The sequence below is a fragment of the Rattus rattus genome, chromosome 1 (genome assembly GCF_011064425.1).
Source record: "Rattus rattus isolate New Zealand chromosome 1, Rrattus_CSIRO_v1, whole genome shotgun sequence".
Lineage (NCBI taxonomy): Eukaryota > Metazoa > Chordata > Mammalia > Rodentia > Muridae > Rattus > Rattus rattus.
In genome coordinates, this window is record NC_046154.1 from 172,357,214 (window position 1) to 172,369,945 (window position 12,732).

Here is a 12,732-nt window from a genome sequence, read left to right on the forward strand (position 1 = left end):
CAGCCATCAAAGATGAAGCATTGTCTGCCCAAGGCCATCTCTGAGGCGCTGGCTATGCACTCCAGGTGTGACCAGGCACTTCTACCTAGGAGCATTTGAAGGCACAGTTCTAAAAGACAGCTTTTTGAAGAAGTAAGAGGAGTAAGAAAGAGGGGTTGGGCAGAGACAGACAGAGACAGAGGGAACCTAATGGTTTCTGGTCTAAAAGGCCTCTGAGGGTGAAGCTTGGAGGACAGAGATGGATGCTGACAGACATGACTTCCTTATCAACGCTCCCGAGTCCTCGATTCTAAGAGTTTGAGTCCCAGATCATATAAGAAAACTAAGGCGGCGGATGTCCTCGGTTAACCTTCCAGACAGCACTCAGTGCCTGGGTGCTTTCTTCATATGCTCGGAATGGGACTGGAGGGCATGATTGGGAACCCAAGGGTTCTCCTTTCCTGAAAACGACAGAGTAAATCCAGGCTCTCGGCTGACTTCCGATATTGAAACAATGATTCTTCCGGTGGAGAAACTCAGTAAACAACATTCCCCCGGGCACCACCCTAGGCACAGAAGGAAGGCTCAAATCCCAGCCAGGCAGACTTGCTCCCCTATATCTGAGGAGTTGTGTTGGTTGGTCTCTTTTTCTAAGGTCACATTCTGCCCCTATTCTCTAAAGACTCAAGCTTCAGTCCAGCAGCCATGGTCTACCTAAGCAAGCACACAAGCGGACCCCTGCACACCCTTCCACTAAATCTCTTTCATTTCTAAAAATAAATGCCAATACACAGAGCTTCTATTCCACCCTCAAAAGTCAAATCTTCCCAACTCTGATGAGGGGATAATACAGGGACACTTCAGTTCCGGCTCAGTGAAGCCTAGCTGCGAGGCATTACTTCAAGTGGTAGATAGTCCTCGGACATCAACACTGCCCCCTTCCCCCTGTTTCTGTTTACAGTATTCCTTAGGTGAATATTTTGGGTGCCCATGACATCATTTAGAGGATTACAAGCTACAGGGGTGGGCAGTGCAGTCTCCCAGTCAAGCCTTATATCTAATAGGGAACCAGCCCCGAGGTAAATCTTAACACTCATTTTGTTGTTATTTTGGTCACTTTTTTTCCTGATAATTAAGATTGCGGTGGCCGAGCTGAGGGATTAGCTGCTTGGTCAGACACTCTGGTTAAGCCAGACTTGCCCCCCAGCAAAGGGCTCCTTGGCAAAACCTAGGCGACACTAGTTAATAGAACTGGTCTCCCTCTGCCAGAACAGAAACAAAACAAACAAACAAACAAAAAGCCCAAGCTGGTCTTTAGCTCATCTCTCCTGCTATTTTAAACTCCAGCAGAAGCATTGCTGGTTTCCAAAGGTTATATAGACAAACACTGTCTCTGCAGGCAGCTGTTCCAGGGGGAAGAAAGACTTTCAAGCCAATGAAGAGACGGGACTCAAAACAGGTTATCCAGGGCATCTGTGAGAAGCTTGTCGACCGAACTCTTCCACAGAGGACCACGGCGGCCTTACAAGTGACCAGTTCTGACAAGAAAGAGCTCCATAGAGCCTTTCGAACGGCAGCCGGCCATTCTCGCTCTAACACTGATCTGAAAAATCAGGGCCCAGGCTGTCTCAATGCTAATAAACAAACCCGATTTCTGAACATTCTCTTTCCTCGAAAGTCTAATTAAAAACTGCGGCAATGTCAAAGGACACAGATATCTAACCAGGAGACCTGCCTGTTATTAACTCAGTGGGGTCGCTTTCTAGTAAAGGACTGGGTTTATACACAGCAAGGTCCCTTATCCAGCCCAGCCTCGGCAGATAAGGCTTCTTCCCTTTCTTTTGTTCTAATTCATCCACTGCCAGGTGTTGTCCACAGTGCTGGGTAGGCGCGAGGATGACAAAACCAGATGCCGACCCGGAGAGAGCTCCCAGCGGGATGGGCGCCACAGATGTGGAACGCGTCATGCGGCACGCACACATCTGCAGATCCCTCACTCTCTGAAGCTACCTGGGTCATGGGTCTGGACAATCTATTATCATATTGATATCATATATCTATTGATCTCGGTGTTTGGGGTAAGAGATAGTAAGGGGCGATTAGGACGAATAGCCAAGTCTCCAGAAATACAGACCAAAAACTGTCCAGCCCCTGGGTTCAGACAGTCAGAATTTGGGTAATGAGGAAAGCTGGGAAGAAAGCCAGGAGAAGCTCAGGAGGCCCCGGGGACGGCTGAGGGCCAGCAGGTGTGACAGGTGAATTGTAAGAAAGCTATAGAAAGAAGAGGAGCGTAGCGAAGGTCGCGGCGAGACAGGCAAGGTATCACGTTTCCTTTCATGAGCAGAATGCTAATCAGAGGGCGAGAGAAGAGAAAGCAGGAGAACTATTGGAAAGGAGCACCAGTTGATGGGGAAGAGGATGGAGGAAGGCTGGAGCGGGGAAGGTGAGAATGGGACAGTGGTCCCTGGGCAGGGGTATGACGCGATGAAACCAACTACTCTGTGTACTAAAGAACAGCAAAAGTTAGTAAGTTCACCTCAAAAATAAAAATCAGGGGGTTGGGGATTTAGCTCAGTGGTAGAGCGTTTGCCTAGCAAGCGCAAGGCCCTGGGTTCGGTCCCCAGCTCCGAGAAAAAGAAAAAAAATCGGTAAAGGATGATGGTCGATTATGATCCTCTGCAGAAGAGAGTCCCAGGAGAATGCCTGGTGGCGGGAGGCTCAGTAAAGCCCGTGAGGAAAGGACCACATGTTGACCTGACTGGCCACATCAACAGTGCACAGGGCCCAACCCACATCAGCCACCAGGCCCCCAAGGATGGGAGTGCGAAGGTTGTGAGCAACAGGTGAAACGCTCAGCTCTGTCCTGGAGCTCAGGGACAAAGGACGGAAGCTGGGCAGGTGGCACAGTCTTCCTTTGGGTCCTCCTAATCCAACACAGGGACAAGTGAGATCCGCATTTGTTCCTAAGGTGGCAGCAAAAATTCTTAGCACATTTCCACAAGGTCAAGTATGTCCTCCCCAAAAAGCTAGAGGACTTGGGATGCGAGAATCAAGCCTCTCTGTTTCAGTCCATTACCATCCAGCCAGAGAAACTAAGGCACAGAATGACTCTACACCACCCCAAGAACCCAGTCAGTGTTAAGGCAATACTTTCAGTTTTCCTATAACACTGGTAAAATATTTTTTACATCTGCTAAGCTAGAAGACCCCCCCCCACTTCCTGCATGATGTGGGAATCCACATATCCTACTGATTTATGTTTAACCAATCAAATAAAAGACAATAGTATTTTTAATCAAGGCATCCTGGAGTTTAAGAATCTGCTCGGCAGAATCACGACGCTGTCCCCACTGGGATAAAAAGCTAATGCTCAGGGAATATTTGGAAGTGATGGGAATACATTCTTTATTCAGAGAGGGTAGATACATGATGTACACGATCATACTCAAGACCTCTGTGTTAAAAATGTGTGTAAGCTAATGACTTTTTTTGGTTTTGTTTGAGGCACTATGTAGTCCAGGCCTCAGTCTCAGAGAGGTTAGCCTGCCTCGATGGCCCAAGCACTGACACCAAAGATGTACACGCCGTGCCCAGCCACACCTCTTCTCTTTCCATTAAGGTCAAAATGATGGCATTAAGATTGTTGCATTGGGGGTTGGGGATTTAGCTCATCGGTAGAGCGCTTGCCTAGCAAGCTCGAGGCCCTGGGTTCGGTCCCCAGCTCCGATAAAAAGAAAAAGAAAAAAAAAAAGATTGTTGCATTGGTTTTTTATTTGTTTGTTTGTTTGTTTGTTTGGTTGGTTGGTTGGTTGGTTGGTTGGTTGGTTTTCCTTTCTATTACTGAGAGCCCTACCCAACCTAACCAGTCTTGAGACAATACATCCAGATACTTGTGTTTTACACCTACCCCATGATTTCTATCAGATTCATGGTTAAATGGGAGCACCTTGCTCCAGTAGCTTTAAACATACTTAAAAATACTAAAAGCCTCTGAGCCACTTGGAGCACGTGGGTAAATTCATTTAACTACAAATATGGTATCACAACCAATTATCTTTGTTACTTTTAAAATACACAAGTAAAACTCTCAGCTAAGTTATAAATGAATTCTACTTAACTTTTCAAGCAGGTTACTAATTCTTCCCAGAAAAAATGTAACTTGCTACATTATCAGTAAAGTAACCAGAGCTCATTCCTGGTAACAATGCAAATCACATTTGGCTGACATGACCACTGCAAAGTTTACTCTAAATGCTCCTGACCTTTGTGTGAATTTCCAGGAATGAGTACAAGGCTATTTTAATTCTGATCGTGGAAAAGAATCACAGATAGAGTTAAATATTTGAAGAGCAGTTACTTAAAAGGCAAAAGAAGCCACCATCTTTGGGGGCCTACAGGATTTGTTCACGGAGAGCTAAACACACAAACACAGGGGTAATTTAATTTGCTAGTGCTGTGCTCTCAGTGGCAGAAGAGAGAGTGGTCACGGTATCCCTGTCACTCAAAAAGCTGAATGACCTCAATTCAAACTTGCCACGGGCTATAGTCGTATTGAGCTTTGAAAAAGAAAAAGTAAATTTAAAACAGCAAAGTTTGGAAAGTGTGGATCCAGCAAAAACAAAACAAAACAAAACAAAAAAGTTGAGTACAGCTGGCTCGACCTAAGGTGTACTTTTTCTGTTGAACCTCCATTCTCTTTCTTTATCTAGCATTCTGTTCTGGTGTGTGGTGTGCCCTCACTTCCTGTCACTACAGCTCGATACTCCACTGCAAATCATGACTCACACTTCAATCATACAGAAACTCATCGAAGTCCCAAATTTCATGGCACATAGGAACCCGGTCTTTCAAGAGGGCAGCATTCTTAAGATATTCCAGATGACAAAACACCAAACCAGTTCCCTCAGAAATCATGTCACCCTAAATAGAAGCTCCCTGTCTGGCAACTTGAACCTCAGTATTCATCATTAAAATGCACTCTGTGGGGGTGCTTTCTTAGAAAAAGTAGGACTAGACTCTAAATAAAACCTTTCAAGTGAGCACACATGGCACGTTTTAAAAGACTACAAAAATACACAGCTAAAGTTTAGCAGCGGGGTTTGGGGGGGTGATGTTTATTGTTGTCGTTGTGGCTTTCTATGTTTTCCTAGAGTAATTTGTGATACTCTTCACAACCAAGGAAAGCAGAGAAAAAAAAGTAACTTTGAGAAGACGTCTTGTGACTGGTGTGGTTGCAGCCTGCTCTAAGTCACCCTGCGAAAGCCAAGAGGAGCTTTGCCAACTACTACATAAAAAACGTCCGCCTGCAACATCCGAGGGTATGTGATGCTTGCAAAGGCCTTGGTGACACCCATGAACACAGGTGAGTAAAGGCAGGCTGAGGAAGCAGTCGCCATCGCAGAATCGAGACAGACAGAGAGCACATTGCTTTTTATGCATGAGGAGGAGCCTGAGGTCTGGGAAACAAAAAGGACGATGTCATTGCCTGGACATGCCAAGGACACATCTCTTAGTAAGGGGTAACTCACCTTTAAAAAGAAAGAAGGCTACTCCAGGAAATCACATCTGTGGGTAATTCTTTAATTAAGTGCTCTGGGCTTGTCAGTAGGTTATGTTTTGTGACATCTGACAATGCTATCTATATAAACATATATCGTGTAGCACAGAACACCCAAAGTCCTGTATCTGATCGCTGGAAAGGAATATTTTAATTTATACACACTGCCTGGAAGTCCTTTAAGGCCAGTTTCAGGGAAAGACTTAAATTCCAAAAAGTTATGACAAACATAAATTTTAATGTATGACCTCAGGGTTGCACTTACTGTAGATTAGCCGTCTTGAATTAATTGGTTTCTTACGGAAGAGGACAAAGGGGGAGGTTTAAGTAAATGCTTAGGTGTCCTCAAAATTCAAGCGCTCCCCCCCCCATCTAAATACTGCTCTGAAAGGCATCAGCTCTGGTTGTGTGAGAAGTCAGTGCTGAGGGAAGTTCAAAAACTCAACTTGTGAAAGTTATACCGTCGCAATGTCAGCATCTGTCACTCTATCATTCTGTGGCGCAGAAAAGATGCACAGGAGGGAGGGACCAAGAGAGAGAAAAAGACAGACAGACAGACAGAGTTGTCAAAGGAACAACTGAAGATGTTAATGCCCACTGGTTGAATGAATGCCGGAGAGAGTTTATCATCATCACTATGGAGAAAGAACTGCTTGGTGTAAGCACCAGAGACTTGCAGATTATTGGTGGGGAGCTGTTCTGGAGATTGGTTGAGTGCCTGCACCCCTCCTTTATGCCAGGTGGACTTAGCAACCCTGCAAGTGCTCCTTGTAGGAAGCAAAATTCCTCCTGGTTGAAAGCCACAGAAGCAGATATCAGGCATCATCCACAACCTGGACTCTGATGCCCGCCTTCTGATCAAAGCGGTGATTCTCAACCTGTGAGTCGAGACCCCCCTGAGGAAATCGCACATTAGATAATCCTGCATAGGAGATGTTAACATGATGGTTCAAAACAGTAGCAAAAGTTACAGTTGTGAAGCAGCAACAAAAACGTTATGGTTGGGGGTTCGTCACAACATGAGGAACTGTGTTAAAGGGTCCCACTGTTAGGAAGGTTGAGAACCACCGGGTGAGAAGGAAGTGTTCACAACCTTACGGAGTTCTCCTGCAGGATGATGCTAGTGCCAGGAAGGTTTCCCCATCAGCTGGAGTTCTGTGGTCCAGCAACACCAGCAGTTTACTGACCACCCACTTAGGGCTAGGAAAGGTATGAGGGACATCTTGGAACTCTGGCCCACTGATGCACCTAGGGTGGGCTGGCTGGGTTGTTTTTAGGACATATTCACCGCAAGAAGTCTTGGCAACATCTTGGAAGTCCTCAAGAGAGGCAAAATGTCCTCATCAAGAAAGAAGTCCTGTGCTTCCAGTGGGGTTCTCTAAAATTCTTTGCCCTTTTTAGTAACTCTACACATTTCTAGTCAACATTTAGAAACAGAGAGAGAGAGAGAGAGAGAGAGAGAGAGAGAGAGAGAGAGAGAGAGAGAGAGAGAGAGAGATTGAGAAACCAAAAGGAGGCCTGCTCTATATCTGGCATTGAATCCCTTTGCATGCTCTGGGGGTTTTGCAAGCAGTCATTACTGGAAGCTCTAAGTACACTTATGGACAGTCTCCCTAACTGTCTGACCTACATACCCTCCTAACACAATCTGTAATTTTATAATCCTCATAAATTCAAACTCATAACTGACCTTTTCCGAATAAATGTGTGCCACAGAAAGGGAGAGAAAGAAAGAGACCAGAGAATATTTTGTTGGGTAATAAGGCTCAGAAATCGATTTAGGTTCCCTAATAGATACCTGATGCCTGGAACATGCTAGGTTTCCCAGCTTGATCCGAACCCCCCACCCTCAACCCCTACAAAACCCAGGCACAGATGGGAGAGAATGGACAGGCATGTGTGTTTGTGTAAGAGTTGATTGGACAACAGAGAACAAAACAGAACATACACAGAACACACACACACACACACACACACACACACACACACACACACCCGCGGCCCCCAGAGGAAAAGCATGTTTGCTTGAGAACCAAAATGGCCAAAGGGACTTCCAAATTTTTTGAGACTGTGCTCTAGAAAGACTGGCAGGGGTGGAGAAGGCACCTCTAAGTCAATAAAGGCTGTGACTCGCCTAGCTCTGCAGGCGGACAGTGGCTTGCACAAAACCCCTCCTGTGCGGAGTAGCGGAAACTCCCAATGAGATTAGTCGGTGTGTGTGTGTGTGTGTGCAGACATTACTTAGCAATGACTAAAGGGCTCTCTCTTCCTGCAGCAGCCAGTGGAAAATTCAAGGAACATTTTTCCCCCTGCAGCAGCAGGATCCCTTTAACCCTCTCCCCAGCCAACTCCAAAAACAACTCGGCCTCCCCCTCATACACACCCCCCAACTGCCCCCACCTTGGGCAGAGCACTGTCGGGAGTTACAGGCCCTGCAAGGGGCTTTCAAAATGGGGAGGGCGGGAGGGGGCCGGCGGGGAATGGGGGGGGGAGACCCTCGAACACTACAAAGGAAACTGTAAAAGGCACAAATACATAAACCTGAGAAGCAGCAAGCCACAGTTTCTTTGTGAGCTCCTCAGTGAGTCATTTTCAAGATGCTGTCTGCAGCCGGTTTCAAAGCGGAAGCGCACGGCAATTAGTCTTGCCGTTTCCAGACAAGCCAGAAACTCTCCCGACACTTTTTTTTTTTTTCCTTCTAAAAGCCCTTTGCAGTTTCTGAAATAGCCTTTCTTGCTTCCACCCCACCCGCCGCGTAACTGCAGCTTATCCTCAGAATGATTCGGTTCAGAAAACGTAACAAAACAGAGACCATTTAATATTTTTTGCCTTTCCCCCCACCCACCCATTTAATCCCCACTCTTAAAAAAAAAAGTTCCATTAACATTACAGGCCAGCAGGCAGTTGGAATTTAAAGAGCTGAGAGTTTCAAGATCATCCCTTGCCCGGCCCATCTCCCCATCTCCCCATCTCCCCAATCCGAATCTGGACTAGCCTTCTCGGCCGGCTTTTAAATGACCATTTGACTGGGCGTGCGCCTGGGGCGGTGACCTGGGCGGGGGTCACCTGCCCAGCGAGAGTGGACGTAGCCCCGGGCCCAACATCTCCACGGCCCAAGTCCTCCGCTCCCACTTCACCCTGTGCCATTCCCTGGATCTGAACACTCGCGCTTCGATGCCCATCCTGAAGGGATCCAGACCGCAACCCCGGCTGGAGGTCAGCGACGATCCAGCCTCCAGCCACACAGCCTGCTCCGGCCACCATCCCCAGTCCCAGAGCCCCGGAGCCTCGCTGCAGGGAAACAGGAGCTTGCACTCCGGGTGTCCCCTTCCCCTGGCTTCCCAGAGCAGCCCCCAGGCCCGAGCACGAGCTCCCCGGGTGGCGCCGGTGGCGGTGGCGGCGCGCAGCATCCTCCCCCTCGGGGACGCACCCCCATCCTCCCCCAACACAGTCCACAACCCACCCCACAGCGCCCACAGCCCCACCCCCACCAGCCAAAGAAAAGAAAAGGGGTAAAAGGAAAAAAAGAAAAGAAAAGAAATGAAACTAGCCCGAAGAAAACTTTGCAAGCGCCAGAGCAACAGGCAAACAGTCCTGCAACCTACCCAGATGTGGGGGAGCGTTTGGGAGTCTTCTTGGGGAGATTTCTAGGAGGACCCGGGCGAAAGCCCCCGACTTTCCATGCTGACAGGCGTCTGCAGACGGTCTGTTGCTCTTGTAATGAGATCCTGATTTTCCCCCTTTTTTTTTTTTTTCTCTCGCTCCTCTTTTTTTTTTCCTCCCCCCCCACCCCCCCTCTGGTGTGTGTGAGAGCAGGAAGTTGGAGCAGTCAGGCCGAGCCTGCTCACTTCTTTACTGCATTATTCCCAGGCGGTGTGCAGTCTGTGTAAACAGGCTTTTCCGCCCTGCCGTGCGCCCGGGCCGCGGTGTGCGCCGGGGCTGCCTGCCCAGACCCGCGCATACCCCCGGCGCCGGGCCCTGCGTCCGCCCGCACGCCCCTCGCGCCCCGCGCCGTGCCCGCCCTGCTTCCTGCTCAGCCACCCCAGGGGAGGAGCCTGGGGACCCGCCGGCCAGGCCGCCGCCCCTCCACTCGGCAGGGGCTCCCTTGGCTACTGAGCCCTCGGGTCCCTAAGTTGGACATGACCCGGGGTTCGTGCCCTGCTGATGCTGCTCCGAAAGGAGGTCCCTGGCCAAGGAGCTGTTCTCTCACCCATAGGTATAGAAGAGTTTGGAGACAAGAGAGTTCGCGAGTGGGGTTCAGAGCTTGGATACTCTCTGGGGACCCGACTGCTTTCATTGTGGACCGGAGGAGATGAGGGTGAAAAATGTAGGATGTGCACAAAGGGAGATGGAGTTTTTCTAGAGATGCTGTCGGATAGAGTTACTGTTGGGGACATATTTAACAGCAGCACTGTAATTAATATTAATAGTAATAATTTGAAGGCAGTTTTAAAGTTGAGGTCCTCTTTGGGGAAAAACTTTCTTAAGAGCCACAAACTAGGCGCTGGGTGTCTTAGGATGGGTGAAGCGGTTCTAACAGGCACCACCGTGCCTACTTAAGAGCTCCAGGTGGCTCGAGACTGGGGAGGGGCACCCTGTGGTCTCAAGACAACCCCGCCCCCGCCCCCGGGGCACTGGCCAGGATCTGATTGGAGAGTTGGGCATTGCTCTGAGGATGCAGAAGGGAATGAGTCTCTTATTAACAAACCATCTGGTTGGGGATTTAGCTCAGTGGTAGAGCGCTTGCCTAGCAAGCGCAAGGCTCTGGGTTCGGTCCTCAGCTCTGGGGGGAAAATAATAATAATAATAAAAGACTCCAATAATTAAAAAAAAAAAACCATCTACACAGTTCTCCCAGGCCCCAGCCTTCCAGGACCTTCCAGTCCCATGCCCTCACTCTTTGAGGTTTTCAAACCAGTGGTTTTCAATCCAGAATGTTCAGCATGAGGGTACACGGCTCATCAAAACCCTAATTGCCCTTACACCCTCCCCTCAATGTGTCTGGTGTGATCGTAAGCTCCCCGATGATAGAATCACATTGAGGTAAGGGGTGCTTTGAAAACTAGCCACAGCATACGCATCCCAGACCCACACCCAGTCTCCAGGTCAGGAGGACCACATTCTGACATTCCCTTGTCTTTCCCCCCTCACTTCTAGCACTTGCTATCTCTCTGAAAGATTACTTGTTTATGAGTTATCTTGTTACTCTTAAAGGTTCTAGATTGGATTCAGGGATGCTAATACTCACCCCCCCCCCCCCCACACACACACCTGCAGGTACCTGTCAGAAGACCTTGTTTAAAAAGGGCAGCATTTAACCTGCTGGTTATACACTGAGGACCAGGCTCCCCAGTACTCTGAGAAGAGACAATGGTGTGGGGGGGAAAGCAGGTCAGGGTAAGATGTGAAACAAGAGGAATTATGGGAAAGGGGGCTGTCTATCAAACCCTGATTTTCCACAGCTAATTTTCTACTTTGGAGATTATCATTTAAAATCACTCGTTGGCTTCTCCTGTCACTCAGCAAAACTGAGACTGTGTCCCTATAGTGTCCAGCTGTTGGTGTGAGCTGAATGCCGAATGCAAACTTCAGAGAATCATCCAACTCGGAAGCTCAGGCACTTAGGAACACATGTTGCTCTTTATTTTAGAAAGTATCCACTTGGGAGAAGATCCTCTGAAGGGGTTACTTGCTGTAGGAGCCTACCTGTTCCAGAAAAGGCAGAACTATTGGGGCAGTGAGAAAGTTGTGGTCACCAGGGGTTGGTGGACAGCCATGAACTGCTCCATGTGAAGCTATACTGGTGGGTACCTGTAATCACAAATTACCATCAGGAAATGAGCCATGAGGTGAACCATGGGTTTCAGGGGGGGGTTTCGGCAAGAAAGGTTCATCATGTGTGAGTGCTACAACACTGTCTTGGGGAAGATTGGAGGACGTCTGTACAGCGGCTCAGAAAGCAAGCTCTAGAAATCAGATGCTCAGGTCTTCTTAGAGATTTAGCTTGGGGGTAAAGTACTTGCCTCGCTTGTGCAAAGACGTGAATGCAATCTCCAGCACTGAAGAAGAAAAAAATAATAATCAAAAAGGGAAAAGAATTGAAGGTAGATAAGAAAGTATGGTTAGCGTGGGAGAGGAAATCAACCTAAAACATTCTAGAACAAAATAATTATTAGACACTTGAGCATTGGTCATTCTGGAGAGAATGTCTAGCCATCATTACTTCAAAGAGGTTTCAGTATTTGGGGTGCCTCAGGGATTGGTGTTTGGGAACGGACAGGCAAACGGACTGATGGAAAGGCAGCCCAGAGGGGGAAGTGTTCACTGAAGGACCTTCCGGCTTCACTGAGCCTGGACAGCAACAGTTTCTACCAATTTCTTTTTTCTTTTGGAGCAGTGAAAGCCAAGTTTACATTAAGACAGCATGCCTTATGGACTAGGGTTTTAAAAGGTTCATGGATTTCATTTCAAAGCACATTTAAAGGAGTTTCCTAGACTTGTAGGTAGCCTTTGAGGAGCTGGCCTTCCCCACTCCTTGCTGTTAGAGGACTTGCTGGGGATGCCGAGAAGCACAGATTTGGACCGTGTCAGAGTCTACCGCCTGTTCCTGTGTAGCGAGGCTGAAGAAGACTCTTTTTCCTTTGTAATTATAGTTTGAAAAAAAAAAAAGAATAACAAGATCTGCCAGGCTTAAGCGGAAGAATTCACCTCTTTTTAATTGTAGCTTTGAAAATAACAGCAATAAGATGTACCTGTTTTAAATGTCTGGTTCAGTCGTGTCACGGTGTGCTTGCTTTGTTAGGAACCTAATCCCCACAACGCTTTCATCTTGTAAAACTGAAATTCTGTAACCATTAACCAGCCTTCACCCTCACCCCTACCCCGCCCCAAGCCTTTGGTAAGTCTCCTTCTACTTCTTGCTTCTGTGAATGTGATGAGAGGCTTCATGTAAGCAGAGTCATACAATATTTGTCTATCCTCGGCTGGCTTGTTTCACTTAGCATAATGTCCTTCAGGCTAAGGCTGAATGCTTGCCCAGAAAGTATGTGTACAGCCACCCACCGCTGGTGGGCATTCGAGTTCGTTTCCTGGGCTACTGGGAATAGTAAGAATTTATTTACTTTTCTTTATTTCTACCATGCTAGGGATCACGCCCAAGGCTTTGTGCATATTTGATAAGCATTTGCTTATCTCCG

At 47.8% G+C, this 12,732-nt stretch overlaps 1 protein-coding gene across 5 annotated transcripts in view; it reads right to left on the bottom strand.

Moving 5' to 3' along the window:
- Elk3 (ETS transcription factor ELK3) overlaps positions 1–9,303 on the bottom strand; it is a 61,883-nt gene extending 52,580 nt beyond the window's left edge. For all 5 annotated transcript variants that reach the window (XM_032911492.1, XM_032911481.1, XM_032911487.1 and 2 more), the window contains exon 1: positions 9,142–9,303. The gene's annotated coding sequence lies outside the window, so the exon portion shown is untranslated. The remainder of the gene's footprint in view (positions 1–9,141) is intronic.
- Between the last annotated feature and the right edge of the window lie 3,429 nt (positions 9,304–12,732).